The sequence below is a fragment of the Strongylocentrotus purpuratus genome, unplaced genomic scaffold (assembly GCF_000002235.5).
Source record: "Strongylocentrotus purpuratus isolate Spur 01 unplaced genomic scaffold, Spur_5.0 spur5_scaffold_19, whole genome shotgun sequence".
Lineage (NCBI taxonomy): Eukaryota > Metazoa > Echinodermata > Echinoidea > Camarodonta > Strongylocentrotidae > Strongylocentrotus > Strongylocentrotus purpuratus.
Window position 1 is genome coordinate 30,954,376 of NW_022145604.1, and position 10,481 is coordinate 30,964,856.

Sequence of the window (10,481 nt, forward strand, 5' to 3'; positions counted from 1 at the left end):
CATTACTTTCTTTCCAGAGTTAACAACCTTCTGGCTCTCATGAGATGTTACCCCCTTGTGCTTATATTTCCCTCAGCATTATGAAATATTATCACATAATACATGTATTACCCATTGATCAGTGATGTTATTTGCTGAGAACCAGATAGGCGTTAACTCTTTGTAAAACCATATGAGTTAATACCCTTCTGCTTCTGAACTGATGATATGTAAGTCATATTGTCAATGGCTAGTCTTACTGATGTCAAATGAATGTTCTAATGGTACATTGTATTAGGTTATATGTATAAAACTAAAACTAAAAGTGGACCAACTTAATCCTGTAATAATACTCTACTTTTGAGAGTATGTGTCATTGTGATTCAGGTATTCTTAGGATACCAGAAGGAATTTGAAAGTTAATGTTACTCATTCTCTTATGCTAATCATTCCAAAGCTACACCAATGTGTCTAATACATAGATTTATTTATTTATTATTGTTGCAAAGTTGTACAAACTCATTACTTTTGCCTTTCATTGCATTTTTATATCAGCATTATTCCATCCATCCATGCTTCAACTCTGTCAAATGATTATCGCTGCTGTCTTGAATCATATGCCATTGTAAATCTCACATATTCATTATATCACCATGCATACATAAAAAAGACAATTCAAATGATAATTATTCTGTACTCAGTCTCCTTCAAATATTATGATCATCAATGATTTATGAAGACTGTTTTAAAATGTCAAGAGGAAAATTAACAATCTCTTTATTTATTATGTGATTTAAAACTCTTTTCGTAGCAGGAAGGTGACTGGATTATCTTGATATTACCAACATTTTTTTTTTTTTTTTTTTTTTTTTTGGGGGGGGGGGGGGGGGGGAAGGACTGAGGTAAGGGGATATAATTATAAGATTGTGAGAGAAAATTGTCACTCCATGCCTTCATATTCACTCTGTACCTTTGTGACACATTGATTATTCTTATTCTATAGGGGGAGCTATTCTAAAATGAAATGAAGGAAGAAATGAATGAATTGTTGTATACTATAGACCCTCTCTTCTACCTCTATTTTGTCTGCATTTTCACCATGAAAACACTATACGCTATGCAAATTATTCAGACCTGCCAACCAGTACGATTAAGTCGTATTTAGTACATTTTTTAGAAGCAAATACGACAGTACGATTTTCCTTAATAAAATACGATTTAAAAAAAATAAAAAAAAAAAAAAAATAATTATTATTATTATTTTTTTTTTTTTAAAATTAATATTTTGTGTGTGCGTCCGCCATTTTCAATGGCAAAATGTCCATTCTGTCCTGTAAAGTATCCTACAAGCATCTCACATCGGCAATTTGGGGATGTTCATTGGTTCATCGAACACACCAGTCATGACGAAATCATGCATATTCAACCAATGATCAACAAAAAAAAATTCTTCCTGTAGGTAGAAACTGTAAGAGGCATTGATCAGCGTAACAATCCGTGTTTATTTTCAAGAAAAATACAACTTTTGTCTGTAAAATACAACTTTTGGGACTAAAGAATACAGTTTTTGAACTCCAGAGGTTGGCAGGTCTGATTATTATATCTGATCATTGAATATACCCAGTGTAATGATGATTTTGACATGTGATTGAATAGTCATTGCTCTATTCCGTAATGATATCTTTCTGGACTAAATGTATGAACCCTTGATGAAATCAAGGATGAATTGTCCGGAAAGATTGATGTGGAGTTGCTTTAGTGCAGGCTGTGATTGATAGTAATACTCCAGTACCGGGTTTGTGAAGTACTATATTTGTAGCATATTAATATGCATTACTTGTTGTGCTTGATGAAATGTATTTCAGTTGTTGTTATATGGCTATTTTTTTAATGAAAGGTGTGTTTTCTGTGATTCTCTTCTTTTTTATTCTCTCATCTTGCTTTAATTCTACTTCATTATATTCTGTTTGTAAAAGTAACATGTATTTAAAATGTATTTTTGATTGCTATATACCAATGGTAGTGATGGCTTCTTGGGAAAGGTTGCAAACATGTGAAACAATAATTTGCAAGCTTAAAATTATTTCCATTTACATCTCCCTTTTCTGTGCATTAGATAGATCTTGTATTTTATGCTAAATCTATATTTATTTTAGCTATGTATGTTCATTCCAAATCATTTCTCATGAATTTTCTCTTTTAAAATCTTTGATGAGACTAATCCTGTGTATAGTTATAGAAGTTATCAAATTGTTTGAAATTAGATCAATTAGATTGATTGTGTGTTTTGTTGTTTGATGATTTATATGAAATAGCTTGGTTGTAGTGTAGAACGTATAGAGTACCAAACCTGTGCCATCATAAAAATTTATTTTTGGAATTTCTTAATTTTTTTCTCCATTTTCCGAAAGAGCTCAGTGTTATATTACTCTGGCTCCTAATATTATTAACCAGAGCAATATAATACAGAGTTCCTACAGAAATCTATTTATTCAGATGGTCATATCTCAGCCCAAACTTAACATATTCAACTGGTTTTCGACATTTGGACATCATTTTTGATGCTCTTTCAGAAAATGAAGAAAAAATCGAGAAATTCAACAACAACAAAAAGATTTTTGATGACGTCACACTTCACCACTCTATAGGCATACGTTTCTGGGGGGTGGGGGGGGGGGAGCAGAGAGGGTATCAGCTCCAGTCACACAGCAAAGCCGGGCCCAGTCACACAGCAAAGCTCAGCTATCTGATAAATTGTTCTGTCTCATCTCATTTCCTGATTGCTGTTTACAACTTATGGAGTTGTAAAGCTATGTTAAGTCATGTTAGGAAATCACTATATCGTGCCTGATTTGAATGTAAAATACTTGATGAAAACCAATGCAAATTCACCTCATTCTATCGTGCTTCTAAATATATACCTTGAATTGAAATACAATTTTATATTGATCTATATGTATGTATCCGTTTTCTGTACTACAAAGAAAATATCTGATTGTGTGGGTCTTTGACTGCTATATACATCTAGCTTTCTATGTGACATTTGGTGTGTGTTTTTATGAACAAAACTTTACAATGTATTAAACTCAACTGTCATCCAAGGCAAATTAACTTGAAACACGTTAGATTGATATTTCGAAAGAAGTTACTATACCGTGTTAATATTGAGTGTCATCACCCTTTGCATGCACTTCTACGCCATTAGGACGAAGACAACAATACAAAATATCATTCCAACCAAGCTCTTTTCATCTCTCTCCTATTACGGGTCTTTGGAAGTAGATGAATTGGACAATGAACTTAATTTGTATAATATATATTACTGCTTTGTAGCTCCACATTTTCCTCGTCGATCACGTATACATGAACCGCTGATTGGGGTTTTACCAAAACAAAAAACAAAACAGCTCCACACATCTGGGATAATTTGGGGAAAGATTGGTCGACACATATACATGAATCATTGTGTTTTCGCGGATACGACCAATCTTTTTGGAGACTATTTCTGATGTGTGGTAATGTTTGGAAATTTGTAAAATTCCCCGAATGCAAGATTTTTCTCGTGATGATACCGAAGCTGTACATGGTGGTACTGACTTGTCCATCGTTAGCTCATTATGTATATGGTGTGATGTTTGATACCTTCGTTAATAAAAAATCACTTGTTTGCTTATATCATTTTGTTGTCTTGTGTACCTAAATCGAGTAAGGATTAGTTGTAGAAAAGGTAAAGGCATAGCTGTCAAACGGGTGTATTTTAGAGAGTTAAATTTCTCTCCTTTTCTGCAAATTTCAGCGTAAAAGTAGGTCCATGATAAAAGCATGCCAAATACAATATATTCCTAATGTCGTCCTGAAATGGCAGGAATTTACGAGAGAAGGTGTGTGTGTGTGTGTGTGAGAGAGAGAGAGAGAGAGAGAGAAAAGATAGAAAAGGAGAGATAGGGGAGAGACACAAATGAGCAAAAATATGAAAAGAAAGGAAGAGGGAGATAGAGGGAAGAAAACAAAAAGAAAGGAAAAGTCAAAGGGAAGGAAAAGCACCCGACCTGTACCATTATTAAATCCATCCGGATTTTCCGGTAGTTCTTGATACCGGTGTTGAAATATCCGGAACACATTTTGTGGTTAAGTCAGAAGACTGTCATTTGTTCTTCGACAATCCAATTTGGAAAGTAAAAGGCTCAAGAAAATCAATATAGAATGCAGTGTTTCGATTGTGTCTTGCAAAAATGAAATGTTGAGCTTGTAACAAGTAACTTTAGTCAGAAAAAAAAAATGATACAAGCCATTTTTAAAAGAAGCCTTGTACATGAGCCATCACAGCCCGGTTAGCTCAGTCGGTAGAGCATGGGACTCTTAATCCCAGGGTCGTGGGTTCGAGCCCCACATTGGGCGACCTCCTTTTTTCCCCGATGTCCGAATACATGCATATATCAAAGCCCAAATTGGTATGAAACGCGACCCTCATATCACCACATATTATATTGGGTGGTATTCTCGAAAGCAGACAAAGTTTAGTCCATTGTTTAATCCACCGACTAAGTATAGAATGCCAAGTGTCCATAGAATATATTTTTGAATAATTTGATATGTGCCTGAATTACCATGATAACATTGTTATATCATAGTTATAATGTTGTTTATTAATTTTATTATTACATTTTATTTTAAAGTTATTCCGCTTTCGAGAATACCACACATGTCTTAGGACATTGGAAGAAGAAAAAAAAGGAGGTCGCCCAATGTGGGGCTCGAACCCACGACCCTGGGATTAAGAGTCCCATGCTCTACCGACTGAGCTAACCGGGCTGTGATGGCTCATGTAAAAAGGCCTTCTTTTAAAAATGGCTTGTATGATTATTTTTTTTCTGACTAAAGTTGAGTTTTTTGAGTTTCTTGAGCCTTTAACTTTCCAAATTGGATTGTCGAAGAACAAATGACAGTTTTCTGAACGTCTGAATCATTAATCGAATTTAATGTGAATTGTGAATTTAATTTAATCTGAATTATGATTTGAACGCGACCGGGATTTGATTTGGATTTGATCTGAATTATGAATTGAATTGGTCTGAATCATGAATTGAATTCAACCTGAATTGTGAATTTAAATTTAATCCGAATTATGAATTAAATTTATTTACTAAGTCTGAATTAAAGACTGAATTTGATTTCAATTGTGAATTAAATTTTAACCTAGATTATGAATTGAACGCGACCGGGATTTTATTTGGATTTGATCTGAATTATGAATTGAATTGGTCTGAATCATGAATCGAATTTAATCTGAATTGTAAATTTAATTTAATCCGAATTGTGAATTGAATTTAACTACTTAGTCTGAATTATGAATTGAATTTTAGTGTGCATTTTGAAATATCGCATTTTGTGTGATCTATGTTCAAGTCAAACGTACTATTCTGTATCCATTTGTATCTTATTGATGTTTATAATCTGTAATCTTGTACTGACATGCAAACGAAACAAATTTCCAATCATTGGACAATAACATTTGAATTGAATAGAATAGAATTGAATTATGTTTAAATACAAATGTTACCAACATTAGTATTTCTAATATATCAATTTGAAATCACCTTCTTCTTATACACAGATTACACCGATTAAAATTAATCTTGCAACATATCAAAAGAAAAAAACAAAGCATGCCACATTTTTACATTGACTGTAACTTATTCATCTGAAAAGCAATCGGTTTCATGAAGACAATTCTGAGCATTCTTACAATGGATTCTCGTGATTACAATCATTTTTAGAAAAACGGTGTAAAGTTTCCTCATGTTCCCGACTCTAGTCTAAACTATTTAATAGAGATGCCCTCCCCAACCACAACATTGTAGATGACAATAAAATTGTCAATCCAAATACAAATTTATTGATTAGAATCCAAACATAGTTGTAGGAAAGTTCTCACTCTTAAACAAAGGATAAATGTTTGTCTACATGAATTTGCGAAAAGGGGTGAAACTGTGGTATACAGTCATACTGGTATACACGTTCATGATTCGCGAAGTCCCTTCTGGGCCACAGTATGAAACAAGTTAAATAAAGAGATCAAAGATGGGTCGAGGGCGAAAAAAATATGCAGACATCTTGTTCTGATTCGAGTTGGCTTGGTAGAAAAGATGACATCACAGCCCGGTTAGCTCAGTCGGTAGAGCATGGGACTCTTAATCCCAGGGTCGTGGGTTCGAGCCCCACATTGGGCGAACTCCTTTTTTGTTCTTCTCCAATTTCCGAAGACTACTTTGCATATCAAAGTTCGACAGAGTATGAAACGTGACCTTCAGATGATCACATGTTTAAGTGTTGAGAACATTAATTACAATCATTTTTTAGATAAACGGTGTACAGTTTCCTTTCGTTCCCGACTATAGTTGAGATAATTTCAATAACCTCCTCCTCATCCCCAACTATGTAGATGACAAAATAGGCCAATTCAAATTCAAATACAAATTTATTGATTAGAATCCAAACATCATTCTTATCTTTTGATAAAAGATAAATGTGTGTCTACACGAATTTGCTAAATGGGGTGAAACAAGAAAAAGTTAAACAATCTAAAAGGGGTCGAGAGTGGAAAGAAAGAAAAAAAATAGGCAGACATCTTGTTCTGATTCGAGTTGGCTTGGTAGAAAAGATGGCATCACAGCCCGGTTAGCTCAGTCGGTAGAGCATGGGACTCTTAATCCCAGGGTCGTGGGTTCGAGCCCCACATTGGGCGAACTTCCTTTTTATTTTCTTCTACAACTTTCCGAAAGCGAGTGTGCATATCAAAACTCAAATTGGTATGAAACTTGACCCTCAGATGAACACATAATGTTTAAATGTGGAGAACATTTCTTCACTCTATTGCAGTTTTTGTTTTGCCTTTGGAAAGAAAACATTAAGGGCCTACATGCTCATACAATGTATTGTTGCCAAAATGAATAATTATAACACACTATGTCATAACTTGACACGTTTCTAATATTCCAATTTGAAATTCCCTTCTTTTTATGCACATATTGCGACTGTGAAAAGTATAGTAATCTTGCAACATATCAGAAGAAAAAGAAAAGCATGCCACATTTTGGCATTGACTGTAACTTACTTATCTGAAAAGCAATATGAAGACATGAGTGCATTCATATGGAGGATTCTAGAGATTTTTAGAAAAACGGTGAACAGCTTCCCTATGTTTCAGACTGTAGCCTAAACAATTTAATAGAAAAGCATGTCACATCTAAATATTAGTTGTGCATTATTTATTTCGAAAGCAATAGGTTTCAGGGAGACATGTGAGCATTCTTAAAATGGATTCTAGTGATTGTAGAGGTGTTGTGGTCTAGTGGAGTGGTCACCAACTGCAGATCACAAGGTACAGGGTTCAAATCCCAGGCCGACACCAACGCCTTTAATCTACGTGTGCCACTCTCCACCCAGGTGCTAAATGCGAAAGTTCCCCAGGAAGAAGTGAAAGTGCATACATTGTATGCAGGAAAGCCTGAATCTGATGACCAGGGGAATATCATATTATCTATAAAGCGCTTTAATAGAGACATCGTTGATGTATTAGCGACATATAACAGCGGAATATTAGTTTTATCATTATTATTATTATTACAATCATTTTTTTTTTAGAAAAACGGTGTACAGTTTCCTTATGTTCCTGAATCTAGTCTAAACAATTTTAGAGACCCCTTTCCCACCCTACTTTGTAGATGATAAAATAAGCCAATTCAAATTCAAATAAATTTGTAGAGTTCAAACATCATTCTTAAATTTTAACAAAGGATAAATGTGTGTCTACACGAATTTGCTAAAAGGGGATGAAACAAGTAAATTAAGAGATATAAAATGGGTCGAGGGCGGAAGAAATATGCAGAAATTTTGTTCTGCTTTAATTCAAACAAGTATGTCGACATTACAGCCCGGTTAGCTCATTCGGTAGAGCATGGGATTTTAATCAATACATTTGTATTTGAATTTGAATTGGCTTATTTTGTTATCTACAAAGTTGGGGTTGATGAAAGGGGGTCTCTGAAATTGTTTAGACTACAGTCGGGAACATGAGAAAACTGTACACCGTTTTTCTAAAAATGATTGTAATCACTATAATCCATTATAAGAAGGCTCGTATTTCTTGACGAAACCTAATGCTTTCCAGATAAATAAGTTACAGTCAATATCAAGATGTGGCATGCTATTTTTTTCTTCTTTGGATATGTTGCAAGAGTAATTTTAATCGGATGGGATTTCAGATTGGAATATTAGAAACGTGTTTATGACACAATGTGTTATTGTTATTCATTTTGGCATCGGTGCATAACTTAATCATTTAAATTTTTTCTTTCCAAATTCGGAAAAAAACTACAATAGAGTGGAGAAATATTCTCCACATTTAAACATAATTATGCGGTCATCTGAGGGTCACGTTTCATACCAATTTGGGCTTTGATATGCACACTAGTCTTTGGAAAGTGTAGAAGAAAAAAAAGGAGTTCGCCCAATGTGGAGCTCGAACCCACGACCCTGGGATTAAGAGTCCCATGCTCTACCGACTGAGCTAACCGGGCTGTGATGACAATTATTATGTTTGAATTGAAACGATACAGGATGTCTGCATCTTTCTTCCGCCCTCGACCCATTTTTGATCTCTTTATTTTACTTGGCTCATAATTATGGTGGCCCAGGAGGGACATCGCGACTCATAAACTATAGTTTCACCCCTTTTCGCAAATTCGTGTAGACACAAATATATCCTTTGTTTAAAAATGAGAATGAACCTACAATCATGTTCGGATTCTATTCAATACATTTGTAATTTAATTTGAATTTATGTTTGTCTTGGCCTAATTAGTGATCTACAAAGATGGGATGGGGAGGGGGTCTCTATTAAATTGTCTAGACTAGAGTCTGGAACATGAAGAAACTGTATACCGTTTTTCTATTTTAAAAAAATGATTGTAACCACTAGAGTCCATTATAATAATAATAAATAATAATAATATTTAATTTTCATATAGCGCTTAATAAAAATGTCTCTAAGCGCTTTACTAATATACTATTACCCCGGTCATTGGATTCAGTGCTTGCCCGCACACAATGCTCATAATTATGTCTGTCTTTCTAAAACTTATTGCTTTTCGGATAAATAAGTTACAGCCAGGTCAAGATATGAAATGCTTTTAATTTTATTCTGATAATTAGCAAGAGTACTTTTAACAGTCGCAATATGTGCATGAGAGGGGTTCAAATTGTAATATTAAATGTGTTATACTTATTCATTTTGGCAACATTCAAACATATGTGATCATCTGAGGGTCACGTTTCATACCAATTTGGGCTTTGATATGCACACTAGTCCTTGGGAATGGAAGAAGAAAAAAATAAGTTCGCCCAATGTGGGGCTCGAACCCACGACCCTGGGATTAAGAGTCCCATGCTCTACCGACTGAGCTAACCGGGCTGTGATGTACACTTGCCTGTTTGAATTAAAACAGAACAAGATGTCTGCATATTTCTTCCGCCCTCGACCCATTATAGATCTCTTATTTTACTTTTTTCACTCCCCTTTAGCAAATTCGTGAAGACACATTCATCCTTTGTTAAAAGATAAGAATGATGTTCGGATTCTTATAAAAAAAAATCGTATTTGAATTTTAATTGGCCTATTATGTCATCTATAAAGTTGGGGTTGGGAGGGAGGGGGTCTCTATTAAATTGTTAATACTAGGGTTTGGAACATGAGGAAACTTTACACCGTTTTTCTAAAAATGATTGTAATCACTAGAATCCATTATTAAGAATGCTCACACGTCTTCATGTAACCTATTGCTTTCCAGATAAATAAGGCACAACTAATATAGGTAGAGGTGTTGTGGTCGAGTGGATACGTCGACGGACTGTGGATCTTAAGGTCCGCCGCGGCACCAATGTCCTTTGGCAAGACATTGATCTACATTTGCCACACTCAACCCAGGTGATGTAAATGAATACCTGGCAGTAATCAATATTCCTTGAAATGAAATGAAATTGAAATGCTAGAGCGTCGCAGTGGCTGCCTTGCTAATGCCAGGGTAATAATAATCGGGGCAGCGCCAGGAGCGTCACAACGTGACGGACATGTGCGCTATATATAAGAATCCACCATTATTATTATTATTATTTAGATGTGGCATGCTTTTCTTTTTCTTCTAATATGTTACAAGAAGACTTTACTTTCCACATGCGAAATCAGGGTATTTTAGATTGGAATATTAGAAACGTGTTTATGACACAATGTGTTATCATTATTCATTTTGGAAACAATGCATGGCATGCATGATCATGTGAATATTTTGTATTCAAAGGCCCCCCCCCCCAAAAAAAAAAAAAAAAAATGGGAAAAAAAAAAATGGGAAAAAAAAATAATAATAATAATAAAAAAATAAAAAATAAATAAATAAATAAATAAATAAATAAATAAAAAATAATAATTTAAAAAAAATACAATAAAA

At 34.4% G+C, this 10,481-nt stretch overlaps 6 non-coding genes across 6 annotated transcripts; 3 read left to right on the forward strand and 3 right to left on the reverse strand.

Annotated features, from left to right (window-relative positions):
• Positions 1–4,304: 4,304 nt before the first annotated feature.
• Positions 4,305–4,377, forward strand: TRNAK-CUU. The gene has a single exon. It is a non-coding gene; the product is annotated as a tRNA-Lys (tRNA).
• Positions 4,378–4,718: 341 nt separating this feature from the next.
• On the reverse strand, positions 4,719–4,791 carry TRNAK-CUU. Its single transcript has one exon. It is a non-coding gene; the product is annotated as a tRNA-Lys (tRNA).
• A 1,345-nt stretch (positions 4,792–6,136) lies between these two features.
• Positions 6,137–6,209, forward strand: TRNAK-CUU. Its single transcript has one exon. It is a non-coding gene; the product is annotated as a tRNA-Lys (tRNA).
• Positions 6,210–6,651: 442 nt separating this feature from the next.
• On the forward strand, positions 6,652–6,724 carry TRNAK-CUU. The gene has a single exon. It is a non-coding gene; the product is annotated as a tRNA-Lys (tRNA).
• A 1,761-nt stretch (positions 6,725–8,485) lies between these two features.
• TRNAK-CUU lies at positions 8,486–8,558 on the reverse strand. The gene has a single exon. It is a non-coding gene; the product is annotated as a tRNA-Lys (tRNA).
• An 820-nt stretch (positions 8,559–9,378) lies between these two features.
• On the reverse strand, positions 9,379–9,451 carry TRNAK-CUU. The gene has a single exon. It is a non-coding gene; the product is annotated as a tRNA-Lys (tRNA).
• Positions 9,452–10,481: the final 1,030 nt, after the last annotated feature.